At 40.7% G+C, this 19,817-nt stretch overlaps 1 protein-coding gene and 1 pseudogene across 3 annotated transcripts in view; one reads left to right on the top strand and one right to left on the bottom strand.

The window, feature by feature from the left end:
* The window catches only part of WIPF2 (WAS/WASL interacting protein family member 2), a 40,805-nt gene extending 21,439 nt beyond the window's left edge, over positions 1-19,366 (bottom strand). Inside the window, exon 1 of one of the 3 annotated variants that reach the window (XM_049859862.1) lies at positions 19,213-19,366. The gene's annotated coding sequence lies outside the window, so the exon portion shown is untranslated. Of the gene's footprint in view, positions 1-18,887; positions 18,991-19,212 lie in introns of those variants that run through there. The other 2 variants (XM_049859865.1, XM_049859863.1) reach the window with 2 other exon arrangements.
* On the top strand, positions 13,139-13,955 carry LOC126062365 (60S ribosomal protein L7-like; annotated as a pseudogene).
* Positions 19,367-19,817: the final 451 nt, after the last annotated feature.

The following is a 19,817-nucleotide window of genomic DNA, read 5'->3' as shown; positions in this document are numbered from 1 at the left end:
AGAACACTTTCTAGTTAAAAACAAATGAACCAAGAACAGTTCATGATGTTTAATGGTTTGTTGTTGTTGGGTGCCAGGGAGTAAACTTCCACTCATAGCGACCCCATGTGACAGAAGAGAACTTCCCCAACGGGTTTTCTGAAATCTTTACCAGAACAGATTTCCAGGTCTTTCTTCCAGGGAGCTGCAGGGTGGTTTCAAACTGTCAACCTTTCGGCTAGCAGCCAAGTGCTCAGCCCTTGTGCCACCTGGGATCCTTAAAGTTTAATGGTCAATAAATTTCAGTGACCAACTATTTTTATTCAAAGGTCAAATTCAGGCCTTCTGGAATCACTGTCTATTGCAACTGTAAGAATTCAATATTCCTGAGGTTAAACTTAAGATTAAATTTAAAAACAAAAAAAGATTCTCTACAGAATTTTTAAGTCTTTCTTTTCTGATCTACGAAATTATAAATATGAACCACCATTCGTGCTCTTCAGAGTCCTTGATTTTCGGAAATATTTTGAGACTGCCTCTAGTTCAGCAATTCGGCAATTCTCATTCCCTTCCTTAAGCCCTTCCATCTTAAAAACCAACATAATAAGCTTTTTATATTCTCAGACTCAGTTCCTTTGAAATAAACTGTGCATTATTTCAAATCTTCAGGATGCCAAATTGATCACCGAATTCGAAGCTAAGTCTTCATAAGACACAAGCAATGCACCTTTTAAAAAGTCCTTTCTTCTACGCATCAAAAGACAAACCCTATTTTTTTATTCAATTTCCTAATGTTTCACTCCAAATATTTCTATATTTTTCAGGCAGGGGATTTTCTTAAGTAGAATGACACCAACTATTGCCTTTTATATTTGATAAATGAAGAATCCAATTTAGCTGTTGCTTTTTTCATATATTTAAAATTATCTGAGAGATATCCCTAGTTATGGCTACAACTTTGGGCCTTTATTCAACTGGTGTTCTGGGGCTATAGAACTCAGGTTTCAACTGCAAGTTATTTTAAAAAGAAAAAAATCAATAAAAATTCTAACCCTTAGTGCCATCTTCCACTTTCATGCTAAGAGACCTCAAGTAACAGTACTTTCCTTTGATCTCAGTTTTGATTACAGAGTAAATTACAGCTTTTGTATCAAAGTATCCAACAAAATCCCAAAGGGAAAAAAACTAACCTGAAAAAAGTAGGGTGCTTCCCTCAGCAAAGTCTAAAGGGCCTGAATTCAGGATGTCAACAAAAAAGTTCTCTCTTCTTTCGTAGACACGTTCAACTCTTTTAATATCCTATTAAATCTCCTTCCAACACAGAGAAACAGAGAGACAGGTAAAACAGACATTTAAGGAAACTTTCTGAAAGACTGGAGCCCTGGTGGCACACTATTTAAGCATTTGGCTGCTAACCAAAAGGTCAGCAGTTCGAATCTACCAGCTGCTCCTTGGAAACCCTAGGGGGCAGTTCTACTCTGTTCCACAGGGTCACCATGAGTCGGAATTGACTTGATGGTAATGGGTTTGGGTTTTTTTTTGTTTTCTGAAAGACCAGCAACTCTGGTGGTGCAGTGGTTAAAGCACTCAGCTGCCAGCCAAAAGGTCGGCTCGACCACACCAGCAGCTCTGCGGGAAAAAGATGTAGCAGTCTATTTCCATAAAGATTTACAGCCTTGGAAACTCTACGAGGCGGTTCTCTGTCCTATAGGGCTGCTATGAGTCAAAATCAACTGGACAGCAGTGGGTTTGGTTTTGGGTCCGAAAGACCACAATAGCTCTGCCTACTGTCTTCGGAAACCTAAAAAGAAGACAGTTATGTCTTCAAAAAAAAGTTCCAGCTGTTCTCTTAATGGAATTCTCATCCCATAGTTCACATCAAATGAAATCTCTCTGTAAGTGTCAGAGATGGAACATAATATTTGGCAGAAAGAGAAAGTCATTTGCTATAGGACAAAGAAAGTCACATAATGGAGAATGCGGGTTTTGTCTGGTGTATTTCAATCCCAGTCAGAAGGAATGACAGCTTTGCCTGATGTGGCTTCAATAACCCAGTTAGGTGGGATGATGAGACTTTTCAAGCATGGACATTCAAAACCCATGGATGAATCAACTGTTTACAACCCTTCAATACTACAATTAGCCCCAGAAACATTCACGTCAAACTAGAAATCCAAAATGACCAAGTCCACTTTGTATATTTCTCAACGAGGTCTCTAGTCAAACAGAATTAATATCAAGAAACCAAGCATAATTGCAACAAACGAAAATAAGTAAAAACTTAAGGAGTAGGTTTTTATAAAAATTAGATTCTACATTCAATAGCAATTGATATGTTCTGATAAACATTTAACTACTGGCTCAAATAACCCTAATGGTGGGCCCATTAGAACCAGTTTTGACATCACCCTGGAATAAGAAACTTTGGAGTTAACATGTCATATATCTATGTCCATTTTACCCAATGAGCTCTTAAGTACATACAGCACCTTATCTTTTTATAATTTTCTCATATTATTTTACAGCATAGAATAGGTGCTCAATAATCACTTGCCGAATTGAACAAAAGTAAATTTAAGAACAGCACTGTCTGAAAGAGCAAGTAAATGTGAGTGGAGAAAAAAAGCAGCAAAGGATGGATCAATGGACCAGAAACAAAAAAGAAGAATGGGAATATCTATGGAAAGAGGAAAGGAAGAAACGTGAGGCTATGCACATAGTTCAGTGTTCCAAAATTTCTTAACTTGCTAAATTCATTCATTCATGAATTCATCCATCATTCACTAAATATTTATTGAGCACCCACCACTCAGTCCAGTCAATATTTATTAAGCACGCACTATGTGCCAAGAAAGTACCTGGGTTGTGCAAATGGTTTATGCTCAATGACTAACCTACAGTTGGCAATTCGAACCCACCAGTGACGCTGTGGAAGAGAGGCCTGGCAATGTGCTTCCATAAAGATTACAGCCAAGAAAACCCTATGGAGTACAGTTCTACTCTGTAACACATGAGTCACCATGAGTCAGAATCAATAGGTTAATGGGTTTATGTGCCAAGACACTGCTCTAGAACAATGGTTCTCAGACAGGGGTGATTCTGTCCCCCAGGAGACATTTGACAACATCTAGAGACATTTTTTACTGTCACAACTTGGAGATGCTACTGGCATCTAGTGGATAGAAACCAGAGATGCTATTAAACATCCTAAAATGCACAGGACAGCTCCCCCGACAAAAAAGAATTATCCAATCCAAAATGTCAATAACATTGAAGTTCAGAAACCCTGCTCTAGAAGATGGACAAGCTTCTACAGTCTTAGGACTTACATTCTAGTGGAAGAAATAAACAAGGAAACAAATATAACTTCAGTATCTCAGTTAATGATAAATGGAAAAAAAATACAGAATCATAAAGGGAGACTCCAGGAGAGGGGTAGAATGTTCCTTTATAGAGGGTGTGGGAGAAGGCGAATGGCAAGCTCTCCAAAGAATTCTCTCCATGAGTAGAGCAACCCGTATGAACATCTGGGGGAAGGAGCACTCCAGACAGAAATAATTGCAAGGGAAAACCCTCTGAGGTGGGAATGAGCTTGATGTGTTAGCTAACTAGTAAGGCAGCCAGGGTGGCTACACAGAGTGAGGAAAAGAGTGGCAGGAGATAAAATCTGAGGCCTTGAAGGCCATCCTCCAAATCCAAAAGTAGTATCCTCCACCCAATATACTTGTAAGACCAAAGAAGACTAAAGGCACCAGCGCGTCACACCCAAAGTAAACCACAAGTTTAGTCAGTTTATCCTGTAATCCCACAGACTGTACTTGATCTCTCGGCTTAAGCGCAGCTAGAGACCTAAGAATTAATTGGAAGTCTTCCAAGGTTAAAAGTCACTTGATGGCAATGTGCCTGCCTGTCCACCTGCCCTTCGACTCTGCTCCTGAAAAGCAATACAGTATGGGAGGTAACAGCTCCTTATCATAGTGGCATAACAGCATCCAGTCCCTAGGCCGAAGAATCCCAATGTGGGAGAAGAGCCAAGAGCTGCTGCAAAGCCTTCACGTGCCACTCTAGGAAACTAACAAACTGTAGGAGGCAAACAGGTTCCTGTAATTTGGTAGAAACTGATGTCAACACAGACTAAGAGCACACCTCCATGTGTACTAGGAGACTATAGTAGGGGCTTTAAACTGAAGCATGTCTGGTTTCTCTAAAATACCAACAAAAAGGCTAGAATAACTTTTATGTTAACGCGTACCTTACCACCACCACACCAAAAAAGCCCTTCTACAGTATGAAAAAAATCTTCAGCCCTCTCCTGTCAATAGGCAAAGTGCTACCTCCTCCTTGAAACTCAATCCAGTCAAACTCCTGGTGAGACAGATTTCTATCACGTGTAGAGATGAAATTAATTAAAATTTCAAGGTTACGTGATGGAGGGAAAAAAATCATTTTTCCAACTGCAGGTATTTTTCATCACAAAAATTCAAACTATGCAGTAAATCTGACTGATTCGACAAGCAATAAAAAAATCACATACCTACTATGAATATTTAAACTGAAAATCTTAGGACTTATAAATTAAAACTGGATATTCTATTCTTTACATCAATGACTTTTCACTGTTACAAGCAGTACACAACCCAGGAAAAGAAAAGGAAGGAAGCAGAAGAAAGATAAAACACTGTATGATGAAATCCTGTCAAATATAATTTCTCTAGTAAAAACGTGAAGATGAATCAATAATGCAGCTTTTCCCTCTAATATGACGCTTCCCTCTTATCCTAGATTATTTTTTTAAAACCCTACAGGATGTAAACTTAAAAGTCTACTTATTCAAAACTGAATGCTTCGAAGGTCAGCAAAGCAGGGGCAGGGGTTTGGGGACCATGGTTTCAGGGGACATCTAAGTCAATTGGCAAAATAAAATCTATTAAGAAAACTTTCTGCATTCCACTTTGAAGAGTGGCGTCTGGGGTCTTAAATGTTAGCAAGCGGCCATCTAAGATGCATCAGTGAGTCTTAACCCACCTGGATCAAAGAAGAATGAAGAACACCAAGGACACAAGGTAATTACGAGCCCAAGAGACAGAATGCGCTACACGAACCAGAGACTACATCATCCAGAGACCAGAAGAACTAGATAGTGCCCAGCCACAACTGATGACTGCCCTGACAGGGAACACAATAGAGAACCCCTGCGGGAGCAGGTGAACAGTGGGATGCAGACCCCAAATTCTCATAAAAAGACCAGACTTAATGGTCTGACTGAGACTAGAAGGACCCCAGCCGTCATGGTCCCCAAACTGTCTGTTGGCCCAGGCCAGGAACCAGTCCCAAAGCCAACTCATCAGACATGGACTGGACTGGACAATGGGTTGGAGAGAGATGCTGATGAGGAGTGAGCTACTTGCATCAGGTAGACTCTTGAGACTGTGTTGGCATCTCCTGTCTGGAGGGGAGATGAGAGGGTAGAGGGGGTTAGAAGTTGGCAAACTGGTCAAGCAAAGAGAGACTGGAAGGAGGGAGCGGGCTGTCTCATTGGCGGGAGAGTAATTGGGAGTATGTAGTAAGGTGTATATAAGTTTTTATGTGAAAGACTGCCTTGATTTGTAAACTTTCACTTAAAGCACAATAAAAATTATTAAAAAAAAAAAGTCTACTTATTCATATACTACTTTATGTGGTAAAATTAGGTATCAGAGCTTATTCCCAGACGCAGGGCAACCGAGAGCCAAGTCCTCTCATCTAAAATGATGACAAATCAATGAGATGTCTACCCTTGTGTTCAATTAAATAACCACAGCCACAAGGAATGGCTTCATAAAAAGGATGACTGGAGATAACTAATGTAAGAGCAACTGTAAATTAAATGTCTAAAAATCATCCAAAACAGAGATAAACATCCCCAGCACCCACCCTACCCTCAAGGCAAAGCAAGAAGAAAACCCTCTGATTGTCTCAAGAATCAGTGGGACAATAACTCCTCTGATTTAGCGCTGTTTTTATGACTTCATTCCCCAAAGCTGTTTCAGTGGAACTTGTAAAAATGTATCAGTTATTTCTATAGAGCTGCTCCTCCTCTTCTAAAGCAAATAAGTGCGATATCAAAGCCAACCTGGCTTCCTCAGGCTATATTTTAGCTAATAACAGCCACCAGGTTTCCACAAACTGAGAACTAGAGACTACCCTTGGCTTCTGCAACCTTGCTAAGATAGGTACTGTTTGGCTCCTGACCTCCAAACAATTCACAGCAACCAAGGAGCAGGTGCAAACACCTCACGTCCAGATGCTTGACAGACTGGCAGGAAAAGATACAGCAGTTTTTCCTCTCTAGGTCTAGGGATCTAGAACACAAAGAGAAGAGAATGTGACCCTTCATATCGCAAAGACAAAGGCTGTCAAAGCCAGAAACAAACTTCAAATCACGGTGCTTAAACATCTCCAAAAAAGATGCTGCATAAATTCAAGGCAGATGATTAGTACATCTGTTTTCAAAGCCTGAGTCAGTTTTCCATTTCACCAAAAAACATTAACAGATTCCTGGATTTAGACAGTGAAATGATGCAGAGAGCTCAATGTTCATAACTAATATTTCCTCCCCACCCACACATATCCGAGAAACCAGTGGGTTTAGAGATGTTGGCTAAAAAATGGAGTCACACAAGGCCACACAACCAGTATTTAATACTAGTCTCAGATAAAGAGGCAGAAAAATAAGTGTCCAAATCAGATGAAGGGCACACATCCTAATTTAGAAATCCAGACCAATGCTAGACAGACTAAAACAGAGTCTGAATACAAAAGCAGTATCAGGGGAAGCCTAAGAAGTTTGCCTTTGAAACTTAAAATGGCAATAAGTGATTTAGAAGAATTTTCCAAAACAGGCTTTCCCAAACTTGCCTGAAAATAAGATGCATATCTACAGCATTTGTTTAAACAACAAACATTCCTGTGCAAACCTACTAAAATCAGAAAAAATTCAGGAGATCAATCTGGTAATCTGTATAGTCAACAAGTGCTTTAAGTGACTCTTGGTATTAGTGAAATTTGGAAAACATTGTTCTAAAGGAGTTATTAGTAATCAGCTGCACAGATGCTATGGTGTCTGAATGGATATCAGCAAGAAGCTGATAAGTACATTTGTTAAATGTGACAGATTGGACACATGCATTTATCAATATACCCTTATAAAACACCCTTAAAATTACAGCAAAGGGATTTTTTTTTAAGGCATAAACCTAAAAAAGCAAACAAAGAAAATGAGAAAGGCGACAATAGGAGAGAGAGAGAGGTCCACAAAATTTTGGAAGCTGGAAAGCAGATGTACTGGTGATAAATGCCTGCAACAGAAAGAAGCCAAGAAGCAAGCCGCCATTTTCACCACAGAATCTCAGAAAAGGCTCAGAAATTGGAGGCACCTGGTACCTCTATAAAAAGGGGGTGTGGGGGGTAGAACAGTAAGATTGGTTGAAAGTCTATGTAAGAAACAGAATCCTCCATCCCCTCCTTCCCCTCCCCATGGGGCCAGGAAGAAGATTGGAACAGATGAACCAGAGGGTCTCTATCAAGAGACCAGGCACAAATAAGGGCAGGCGTGTTATATTGAAAATAGAGGAATAAAGGTGAAAGTCTAACTACTCAACAGCGAGATCTCTCCCCACCTGCCCAGCTCTCTTTTCCCACCTGGTTCCAAAAACATCTGCTGCCAGACTTATACTCTCTAAGCAGGAGACTGAAGGAGTCCTCTGAGGAAAATGACCAGGCTGCCAATTTACCCTAAAGTGGTTCCCACCACTTGATGAGCCAGGATCCTACACTCAGAGCTTTTCAGTGCCTCATTCTTAAAAATGAACAGATGGACATTTCAGGAAAACCTCTAACATGAAAGACAGGAACCAAAACAAACAAAAAAAAATTCCTGTCACTATGCAGACATATTTATATATAAAATTCAAAGAAAAATAAAAAGGGCTCTTGAAAATTAAAAAATTGACAGCAGAAATGAAAAATACAAGAGTTGGAAGAAAAAGCTAAAGAAATCTCCCAAAAAACTGAACGAAGGAAAAGGTGAAAAATTGGTGAGAAAAGTAAAAAAAAAATTAGACATCAGCCTAGGAGTTTCATCATCTAGAAAACAGGGGTTCCAGAAAGGAAGAAGAGAGATAATTATCAAAGAGGTAATATATTATAAAAGAAATACAAGAAAATTTCCCAGGACAGATAAATACAAGCTTCCAGACTCAAACGGCTCACTAAATGCCCACCGTAATGAATTTTAAAACATCCACACCAATGCAGAGTATTTTTCTATTTTCTAATACTAGGGATAAAGGCAAAGTCCTAAAAGCTTCCAGAGAAAAAGCAGATCCCATACAAAGAATCCAGAGTCAGAATAGCATCAAATATCGCAATACTACTCAAAAGTCAGAACACCACAGAGCAATAGCTTAAAATTTCCACAGAAATATTATTTCCAACACAGAATTTTATACCCAGCCAAATTATTAACAAGTGTGAGGGTAAAAAGAGAAATTTCAGACATGCAAGACCTCAAAACCAGGCACCCCTCACCCCACAGACCCTTTTTCATAAAGCCTCCGGAAAAAGTCCTCCACTAATGCGTTTGAATATATCTAAAGGAGATTTACACTTCTGTTAGTTTAGGGCTGAATTAGTGATTTAAGCCAAAAAAAAAGAATAATTATACAGACAGCAAACAAAGAATTGTACAAGGAAGGAAATGTATTCATAGTACACATAGTCATTATATTGGGTGCTGAATGTTTTTTTCTTCCTCTTTTAGTAAACATTTACCTCTACTGCCTTCTAGACTCTTTTGTATAACTCAGGGGCTGAGGGCTTGGGAACTACATTCCCCAGAATCCCTTGCTAGTGGAGTCATAGTTTAGATTCCGCCAAAATGAGTCATTCACTCAAGAGCAGGAAGGTGGAAGACAGGCATTTGCCATTATTGCTTCTCCAGTACCAATGAACAGGTACGTGCCCTTGGACAGAAGGCAGATATGTGGTTTGCAGCAGTTTCCAATGTTCTCCTGCAAATCAACTCCTTTTGTATTTAAGGTAGCTAAAATTATTAACAGCTGTTTCTTTAATTCCTTGCAAGGTGGCTTTCCCTGACCTATGCTCCCCCTAGCCTACCAACATCTAAACCCTTGTATTAAATTTCTTCCTGCTTGAAATACCCAGAACGGTTTGTTTTCTTGATTGAGCCCTCACAAATATTATTTTTAAAAATATTATATTGGTCGAATCAAAATTGTGATGTATCTAAAATAAGGAAAAAAAGCAGGAAGTGCTGAGGGTGGGAAGCAGAATGAGAAACCAAAAACATCATCTTCTAGAGTAGATATTCAACAGATAATATCTAAGAATTGAAAAATCAAGGAACAACAACATAAGCATACTGTTTAGAAATCTGGAGATAATTTACATCAGAAAAAAACCACTAAGAGTATTAATAAGTGGTTTTCTCTGAGAACAAAAAAAGAAACAAAGCTTTTATGTTTTTTGGTCTTAAATCTCATAGTATTGTTTGACTCCTTAAACTATGTACACTTACTATTTTGATAAAAATAAAGATTTAATTACTTTCTTAAAAAATTCCAATACTAACAATGTATATGCAAAATCAAGGTTCAGACTGATCAAAATTTCAAAAATAAGGTCAATATTAGATACATTATTAGACAGTTAAGGAGAGCAAAAATCTCAAATTTAAAAAATTAAAAAGCCACTACACTTGTGTGGGGTAAAGGACCTAACTTTAAGAAGGGTGGACTATGTCTCTGGCTCCAGAGAAATAACCCTTATAGTCACTGGGGTGCCTTGGTCTGGGATGTCCAGGCCATACCTGAGAATTTGTGTCGGCAAGTAGGGAATGGCCACACCAGAAAAGACTCAACTGGGAGGCCAATATCAACTAGCCTCAAGAGGCATGATTTAGCCTATCATGCAGAACTGACCATAAAAGCCCTGGACACTAAGGCTCGGAGAGATTCCTGGTTAACCAGAACTTCTGTTCTTGGGAGGGTGGTGCATCTCTTGGGACATGGAAGCTCTGCATTGGGAACTCTCCTAGACCTTGCCCAGTTGTCTCTTCATTTGTATCCTTTTGGGTTATAATAAATCTGTAGTCGTAAGTGTATTATATTCTCTGCAAGTTCTGTGAGCTATTCCAGTTAGTTATCGAACCCAAAGGGACAGTGGGAGCCTGTAAGTCATAAAGTAAAATGACTTATATGTCGTGTTAAGACATATAACTCCTGAGCTTGTAGCTGGCATCCTGAAGGGATAGTGGGAAACCAGCTCCAAACTGGTGGCTAATACGTAGAAGGTTGGGATGTGGTGTAGACTCCCCAAATTGGCAGCTGCTATCTGCCTATTTGGCAGTGTGAAGGATGGCGTCTCTTTAACTTGTGAGCTCTGACCTAGTTTCAATGGCTAGGGTCAGAGAAAGAGTGCGGCAGGGGTGGCTGGCAACAAGGATGGAGGAGCAGAAATGTGAGAACTGGATCAATCTTCATATTTTAGGTACTGGGTTCATGCTTATCCTTTAAGGATCGGGGATCAGCAGTTTGATTCTAGAAACTGTGTCTCAGATTCAACTCTAATGGAAGTCACTGACTAATGTGACCTGAATCTCTCCCACAGCCTGTGTGCAACCACAAAGTTTACGACCCCAGAGCTTACTCTATCACAGGCCAAACATGTGAGGAACTTCCAGGCCACTTTAAGAAGTCATGACCAAAAGTAAAAGCAAAGAACAAATAGAGGGATAAATCTTAAAATCAGTTACCTTAGTCCTTTTTCTAGGTCTTATTTTCAATTTAACGCAACTAACTGAAAAACAAAAACAACGAACATCTGTTGCCAAAACATCTTCGGAAGTTCCAAGAACCTATTAATTAGGCTAAAAATGCTATCACAAGGCAGACTGAAATATAGTCACTGATTGCCAAAAACAGCTCTTTCTTCTCACTCTAGGCTAGCCGTATCTTGTATTACTAGCCCTCAACCTCCATGTGCCATTCTTCATTTGCACACCCCAAATACGAAAGTATAAAAACATATATACAGAACAGTCAGAAGTAAGGAAAACCCAGTGATGACAGTCTCCATTAAGAAGGGACCTGAAAGAAAACTTAAGGAGATGGTCCATAAAACGCTGATCCAGATTTCACAGGGACAGAAGTGTCATGCTTCATTTCAAAGATAATATATTAAGTCCCAACTTGCCACAGGTGATCCAATAACAAAGCTGTGACTTTCGCTGTTGAGGAGTCTCCTCTCTCACTCCAATACCCTTAAGCTATCAACAATACAGATGCTCATTGCTGAAATGCTGGAAAAATTTGCACATTTTCATTACTTGATCACTAGTGAGGGGCTGCTAAAACAAGAGTCTACTTAAAGTTATGAAAACAGAGCAAGCTGAACCAATTACACAAGAAAGGTACTAAATCAAACAGGGCCATCTGGGCTTGTGATTTCCTAACAAAAGTCAATATACTTGAAGATAAAAATGCTTTCATATATTTGGAGTTATAATGCCCCTTGGGCTTATGATTCATTTGCATATCCAACAAGACTTATATGTTAAGACATATAACCTAAAATGATGGATTTGACAGAAATACTATAGTCGCCAGTCCACGATAAGAACGTCTGTGATCTCTTCCCAGCCCCATGAGGAGTACAAAAATGTCAGTACTTCCTAGAACTAAATATGACTTCCGTTTCCTAAACAGCAGGTCTGGCAAATTAAGAATCTCATCATCCCCCACAATCTAAGAATTGTTCCCCAATAATTATTAATCTGTAAACCAATTTTCAAGATCCTAAATTTTTTTTTATTGAACTTTAGATCAAGGTTTACAGAATAAATTAGTTTCTCATTAAACAGTTAGTACACATTGTTTTATGACACTGGTTAACAACCCGACAACATGTCAACACTCTCTCTTCTCAACCTTGGGTCCCCTATTACCAACTTTCCTGACCCCTCCTGTCTTCTAGTCCTTGCCCCAGCGCCGTGCCCCTTTAGTCTCGTTTTGTTTTATGGGCCCGTCCAATCTTTGGCTAAAGAGTGAATCTCAGAAGTGACTTCATTACTGGGCTGAAAGGGTATCCTGGGGCCATACTCCCAGGGTTTCTCCAGTCTCTGTCAGGTCTGCAAGTCCGGTCTTTACAAGATCCTAACATTTTAAGACCTAATCTAACCTCACAATTTCAAGAACCTACGTCAAGAATAAGGAGCCCTGGTGGCTCAATGGTTAAGCGTTCAGCTGCTAACCTAAAGGTCAGTCGTTTGACCACACCAGCAGCCCTGCGGGAGAAAAGACCAGTCGATCTGTTGCTGTAAAGATAATAGTCTAGGATACCCTATGGGGCAGTTCTACTCCGTCAAATAAGGTTGCTATGAATCAGAGCTGACTCAATGGAACACAACAACACAAATCAAAAAGAGGCTTTATCCAGGAAAATTCTTTAAAAATACATGTTCTACTGTACAACCACCAAACCTCCTCATGATATTGATGGTTTCTGCATCAACACTAGTAAACTAATACTTATGAGAAGAACTGACAGAAAAAAAAAAAACCATTGTAAAGGTTGAATTCAAAATTCACTATTTATCCACTTTTTAGGAGAGCCCACATCTCTCAAGCCTTGCCTCCTACCTCTCTGTTTCTCACTCCCTAAGCTCTGGCGCAGTGGTTAAGCGTTCGGCCGCTGATCAAAAGGGCAACAGTTTGAATCCACCAGCTGCTCCTTGGAAACACTAGGAGGTAGTTCTGCTCTATCCTTTACGGTCGCTATGCGTTGGAATTGACTCAATGGCAATGGGTTTAAGCTCCTACCAAGAAGCCCTGGTGGTACAATGGTTGAGCACTCGGCTGCTAACCAAAAGGTTGGTGGTTCGAACCCACCAGCAGCTCCACAGGAAAAAAGACAGTGAAATTGACTCAACAGCACATAACAAGTTCCAACCACAGTGGAATTTCTTTCAATTCCTAAAATACCCAGGTTCCTTCCTCCCTAAGGACTTTCACCTATGCCATTTCTTCCACCTAGAAAAGTCTTATCTCTTCCCACTCATCCTTTAGCTTTCAGCCTTAAAAGTTACTTTCTCCTTTTTTTCCGGCTGGAACCATGGAGGGTGTCGAAGAGAAGAAAAAGAAGGTTCCTGATGTGCCAGAAACCCTTAAGAAAAAGCGAAGGAATTTCGCAGAACTAAAGATCAAGAGCCTGAGAAAGAAGTTTGCCCAAAAGATGCTTCGAAAGGCAAGGAGGAAGCTTATCTATGAAAAAACTAAGCACTATCACAAGGAATACAGGCAGATGTACAGGACTGAAATTCGAATGGCTAGGATGGCAAGAAAAACTGGCAACTTCTATGTACCTGCGGAACCCAAGTTGGCACTTGTTACCAGGATCAGAGGTATCAATGGTGTGAGCCCAAAGGTTCGAAAGGTGTTGCAGCCAGATCTTCAATGGCACCTTTGTTAAGCTCAACAAGGCTTCAATTAACATGCTGAGAATTGTGGAACCATATATTGCGTGGGGATAACCAAACCTGAAGTCAGTGAATGAACTGATCTATAAGCGTGGTTATGGCAAGATCAATAAGAAGCGAATTGCCCTGACAGATAACACTTTGATTGCATGATCTCTTGGTAAATATGGCATCATCTGCATGGAGGATCTGATTCATGAGATCTATACTGTTGGGAAACGCTTCAAAGAAGCAAACAACTTCCTGTGGCCCTTCAAATTATCTTCTCCACGAGGTGGAACGAAGAAAAAGACCACCCATTTTGTAGAAGGTGGAGATGCTGGCAACAGGGAAGACCAGATCAACAGGCTTATTAGAAGGATGAACTAAGGTGTCTACCGTGATTATTTTTGTAATCTGGTCAGTTAATAAAACTGTAACTGCTTTCAAATTGAAAAAAAAAAAAAAGGTTACTTCCTTAGGGACCTTTCCTGACTGTCCTCCCTCCCAATCAACCCGGGTTAGGCTTTCCATTAGTTGTCCCCACAGCATTTATAAGCAACAATAATTAATTACTTGCTTAACAGTCTTTCCCACTGGACCATAATTTCCATGAGGACAAGCACTGAGTCAGTTTTGTTCACTGCTGTATCTCCAGCACCTAACACAATGCTTTGCACATAAATGAGTAACAAGGGTCAAAAAGCTATCAGCTTCAGCAATTCTAAGAATTTATCCTGCAGATACGGTTGCATATCCAGAGGGTCAAATATACATGGTTATTCACTGGAGCATAGTTTGTAATTTCAAAAGACTGGAAACAGTTTAAATGTCCATCAGTACTGGGCCAGTAAATACAATGCCAAATCTCTTTATCACTGATAGAAAATGACTGTCAAAAGATATTAAATAAAAAAAAAAAGATGTAAATAGTACAAACAGTGTGATACAATTATTTTTTTTTAAAAAGCAAGAAATGTATATATTTGCTTTATATGTACATGGTATCTCTGGAAAGAATCTTAAGACTCTTAAACTGATAACATTAGTTGCCTCTAGGAAGATGAACTGGGTAAATGAGTAGACAAAGGTAGACGGTAAACTGATCACTATATACCCTTTTTTACCTTTTGAATTGTGAACCATATGTATGATCTATTCAAAAAAGAAAACTTGCCAAAAATGTTCCTATCCTTATTTCTAAGACAGTGGTAAAAACAGTTTAAATACTTCATACCTGGATTTCAGACAACAAACATCTGGTCTACTGGCTGAGCATTGGGAAGGCAAAAGTGGAAAGAAGGAAAATTCACTTATCCACAAATCTCAGATATCTTGCTCATACTAAATTGTATCCCTTTAGAATAAAATTCCATTTTTTAAAACTAATTGTCTCATTCTGAATAAATATGGAGAATGTTTTCAGTCAAAGGGGATTGTTGGATTTAGTCTTTTTTTTATAAGCAGAGAAAGTAGGTCGGAAAATTTGCACTGAGAAATATAAATACTGACTAAAAACACAGGAATTACATTCGTTACAAAAAAAACCCTTGCCGTTGAGTCGATTATTCCAACTCATAGTGACCCTACAGGACACAGTAGAACCGCCCTATAGGGTTTCTAAGGAGCAGCTGGTGGATTCAAACCTTTTGGTTAGGAGCCGAATGATTAAGCAATGCGCCACCAGGGCTCCTACACTCATTAAGGGACTTCAAATTCTAGATGGACCTTAACATGAATCCATGAAGTTCAAGAAAATAAAAAAAATTTTTTAAACCAATTTTAAGAATGAGGAAGAAACCTGCACATATTCCTTAAATATACCGATGTGCCAAGCATTTAAGATGTTCTTCAGGAAAGAAAAAACTGTGACTGGGTTGAAACAATTCCAATAATCATATTTCCTACCATAATCAAAGCCCTGTAACCACAATCAAAACCTCTGAGATCTAAACTTGCTCGTTTCTCGAACATGCATGTCAGGAACAGAATACTTTAGAATAATGATGGCAAGAGAAAGCTGAATCTAGGGCCATCAATAAGAGGCTTCATTTTGGGAGTAACGCCAATGTCACAAGGGTCATGGTCATCAACTGCAGGAAATGATCTTCATAATCCATCCCCAAACCTATGGGAGACAGTTATCTTCAGCTAAATTATCCCCTGAAAAACAAAATGTATTTACTAAGTAAAATCTTAAGCGATCTAAGACTGACATGTTGTTAGCTGCCAACAACTCATGGTGATTCCATATACAAAACGGGACCGTTGTGATCCATAGGGTTTTCACTGGTTGATTTCCAGAAGTAGATCACCAGGTCTTTATTCCTAGTCTTTCTTATTCTGCAAGCTCCCCAAAACCCACTCAGCATTGTGGCAACACGCAAGCCTCCACTGACAGATGAGTGGTAGCTACACTCAAAGTACACTGGCCAGGAATGGAACCCAGGTCTCCCACACGGAAGGCGAGAATTCTACCACCGAGCCACCACTGCCCTCTAAGACTGACATAACCAAAAAAATCAAACTCAGTGCCGTCGAGTTGATTCCGACTCAGAGCGACCCTATAGGACAGAGCAGAACTGCCCCATAGAGTTTCCAAGGAGCGCCTGGTGGATTCGAACTGCCAACCCTTTGGTTAGCAGCCGCAGCACTTAACCAGTACACCACCAGGGTTTCCAAGACTGACACAGACATTAGCAAATGTATCACCTTTTTTCCTAGTAACATTGCTTTCCCCCATAAAGTTCTATTCAACATTTTTTAATATCCCTTTATAGATTACATTAAGAACTCCTCATAAGTTTAGTCTATGGCTCCACAGGCTCAAGGTTTGAGAGTGAAACTGGGGGGAAATATTGACGCAAATACTAAGTCTCTCTTCCTCAATGCCCTGGACATTCAAACTGTGCAGTCAAAGACACTGATTACCAGATGATTAAGAAACAAACTCTGAATTTAGAAGAACTATAAAGAATTGCAAGAACATTCAGTAAAGAGTACTGCCTCTATTTCCTTGCAGAACACCTCATTTTGACACAGAACGCCCCACCTACTCTAATCAGGGGAACATCCCTCAAGAGACAGTTAACTGCAACCCTGCCAACTTCTGCTCGGGAGTTGTGTGAAGCATAGTAGCAACAACAGCCTACTTCAAGAAGATTAACAGTCACACTCAAGAAGAAAAGAAGTTATTTGGCAAAGGGATGCATGTTGCCAAAATGTTAGTCACAGCTTCAAGGGCCCAGTTGTGTGTCTCCGCAACTATTCTTTGCTTTGACAAGAGTCCATTCCCTGGCCCAGGAAACTCAGCTCAGCTTCTGTCACGCTCTCCATTTGGAGCAGTCAAGGATTCTTTCATTTGGTGGTGTCAAACTGTGACACAGACAAGATGTCCACCAGAGACTAAAAAAGTGGGGAAAAAATGTGTAATTTGCTATTTTCCACTTAGAAGTGGTTCAATGGAAAAACGTGAGACGGTAGGAAAAATAGAAAAACATTATGTTAAACAAGCAGGCTATACCAAAAGCTTGCCCAGAGCTCTGAGCCTCCATAACTTATCTCAAAGCCCTCTTAATTACAAATTGAAAAGATACACTGTAGGGTGAAATGACAGTATAATATCTAGCAGATTTTTACTCCAAATAAATATGTATACTTATTGTCTACAGCTCATCCTGGGGTTGGTATAAAGACTATGGTTTGCTGAAGCAGCCTGAACCAGCAGTCCATGAATTTCAGAATTACTTTAGATCAACAGGAAAACAGACTCAAGTACACCAGGTCACTCTCATCATCAGACAGCCCAAAGAGTCAAGAAAGAACAAGTGACAATTTTCTCCTCATTAGGAACAAGGACTTCTCTCTTCCATTCTTCAACGCCATTAATAAAATCTGAGAACCCTATTGTTCACAATACCTTCCACCCTCCCCTGCATTTCACCTTTGCCCTGACATCACATAACTAATCAGTAGCAACTAGAATAAACACTACTCTGTATCAAGGGAGGCAAAACTAGAATCTGCCCCCTCTTAAGCAAATCCACATCAAACTTCAGAAATGCCAACACTTCCAGGAACACATCTTCTAAGCTAAACAAGTTCACCTATAGGCAAAGTTTTTAGAGCTTTATACCCAAAGAAATAAAACTAGAACAGTCAGGATTTCAAAGGAGTAACAACCCCACTGGTCCCACCAACAGGCAGCTATGCCAAAGTGATTGGACCAAAGCAAAAAGCTCAACTGTCTAAAATACTATTTATCCTTGATCTCTCATAGACTCATGAAGAAATTCAGTGTTCGTCAGGAGTAAAATACTGTGGCAACTAGAAAATAAAACACTGCATTCTCCCACAGTCCCCACCAACCGACCTCATTCATGCCAACTCTAAACTCCCTATCTCCATTTTGATGGCAGCCAACACAATGCAACACAATAATATAAAATTTTGACTGATAAAAGTTAACATTAAGAAAGGAGAATTTAAAAACCAACTCTTCCCAGGCACATAAAAATGCAGCGTATGCTGAGGAAGAAACTGAGGATATGTCTCCTAAATATCAGTATCTCAACTTTGTGTTTGGAAATCACTTTTTTTTGCAACCACTTTAAAGATTCTCACTTGGTTAACAGAATCTTTTAGAGGCAGGGAGGGAAGAGACCTATATTTCAAAGGGGGAGAAAAAACGAGGCACTTAATGATTTGCCAAAGAGTTACTCAGTAAATCAGGAGGTAGGCTAGGACAGTCCTTATTCCCTGGGATCCTCTTCTGATTTGTAAAGGAGTTAAAAAAAAAAAAAAAAAAAGTCTCCAAAAACATTCAGTAAGTCGTTCAGAAACCAAAACTGTAAGACAAAAATTACAGCAAGAAAAGAGGGGGATGGGCCCTGGGGGAGGCCAAAGCAGTAAGATCATTCAAATCCCCTTAAAATTATGAATTCCTGCACATATCAGCTTCTTCCGGGTCCTTACCCCAATGTTATTCTTTAAGAATGTTTCTTCCTGATCAGCAGCCCAACCACACACACTGCCCACATTCAACACTTTCAGATTTTCCATCTTCCCTCACTTCACTTGTCACTTCCCCTCACTCCAACATGAACCCTTAATTTTAGATGCTCCCGTGCGCATCTCAACAGCTCTCCATCCAACCTTTAACTCAATTCTGATTCTTTCTCAACGAACGCTCTTAAGAGTCCCTCTAGCGTAAGCAGTTTCCCGAGTCATCCTCCCAACCACAGGTTTTCACCCGGCTCAACCCCCGAAAAGTCACAACTGGCCTCCTCACCCAGAGCATCCTGCTAATTACCTGTTCCCAACAGGTCCTCCCTCCCCGTCTCCCTTTTAGCGCACGGTTACCTCGTTCCGCACCCTGAGTTCCCGTCTTACTCGCCTTACCCAACCCTTCAGGATCCCTTATTTCCTGTCTCTCAGCAGCCTTCCTCTTCATTTTCAGTCTGCGCTCGCCCCACACCAATTCCGGACCACTCCTCCCTACTTAGATTCCACACGCCCCCTCTCCTCCGGGTTCTTCAGACCCAGCCCCAGGCCCCTTCCCTCAGGCCCCGCCCCCAGGCCCCTATCCCCTTCAGGCCCCTCCTCCAACGCGCCCCTCTCTCCTCAAGCCCCGCCCCAATCCCCACTCCCCAGCTCTTCCTAGCCCTTAGGTCCGCAGGTCACCGCAGCGACGGACCCAGCCGCCCCGGCCTCTTCCTAACCTGGCCGCAGTTGCTCCGAGAGCGAATCCTCCGCCACCTCCGCTCCGGCTTGGTCCCGTCCCGCTCGCCCCCCGGCAAGCTCCCTTTCTAGCCGCCGCCGCCCCTTTTCCAACCCGGAAATGGATCTGCTCCCACTGTCCCCAGCGTCTGCGAACAAAATGGAGGCGGGGGAAAAAAGGAGGAGGGGAGCAGGGAGCGAAGAGAGGCTACACGCATGCGCTTCTGGAAGGCCCGCCCCTGTCGGCTCACGTAAAGGCGGAAGCGGTCTGATCGGCCCCCATCTTGAGAAGGTCACAGAAATTCCGTTTGCTAACTGAAAGGAGGATTTCCAGCTTTAGCTGCAATTGGAATCACCATCACCTGGAAAACTAACCAAACACTGATGCCTAGTTCCACCCCCGGAGATTCTGATTTGTTGTTCTGGGCTGTGGGTTAGGCATTGGAACATTTAAAATTCTGCAGGTAATTGTAACGTGTTGCAAAGGTGGAGAACCACTGAGCTGGAGTCTTTCATGATTATACATTTTATACGTCTTTATTCCACCGCACTCCTCCACACCTCCTCCCTAATCCCGAGGTAACGAAGAACCTGTCTCAGCCAACCT

This window comes from Elephas maximus, chromosome 19 (assembly GCF_024166365.1).
Source record: "Elephas maximus indicus isolate mEleMax1 chromosome 19, mEleMax1 primary haplotype, whole genome shotgun sequence".
In the NCBI taxonomy this organism is placed as follows: Eukaryota; Metazoa; Chordata; class Mammalia; order Proboscidea; family Elephantidae; genus Elephas; species Elephas maximus.
Note: the sequence above shows the minus strand (reverse complement) of the source record. Positions and strands in the feature narration are given on the sequence as shown.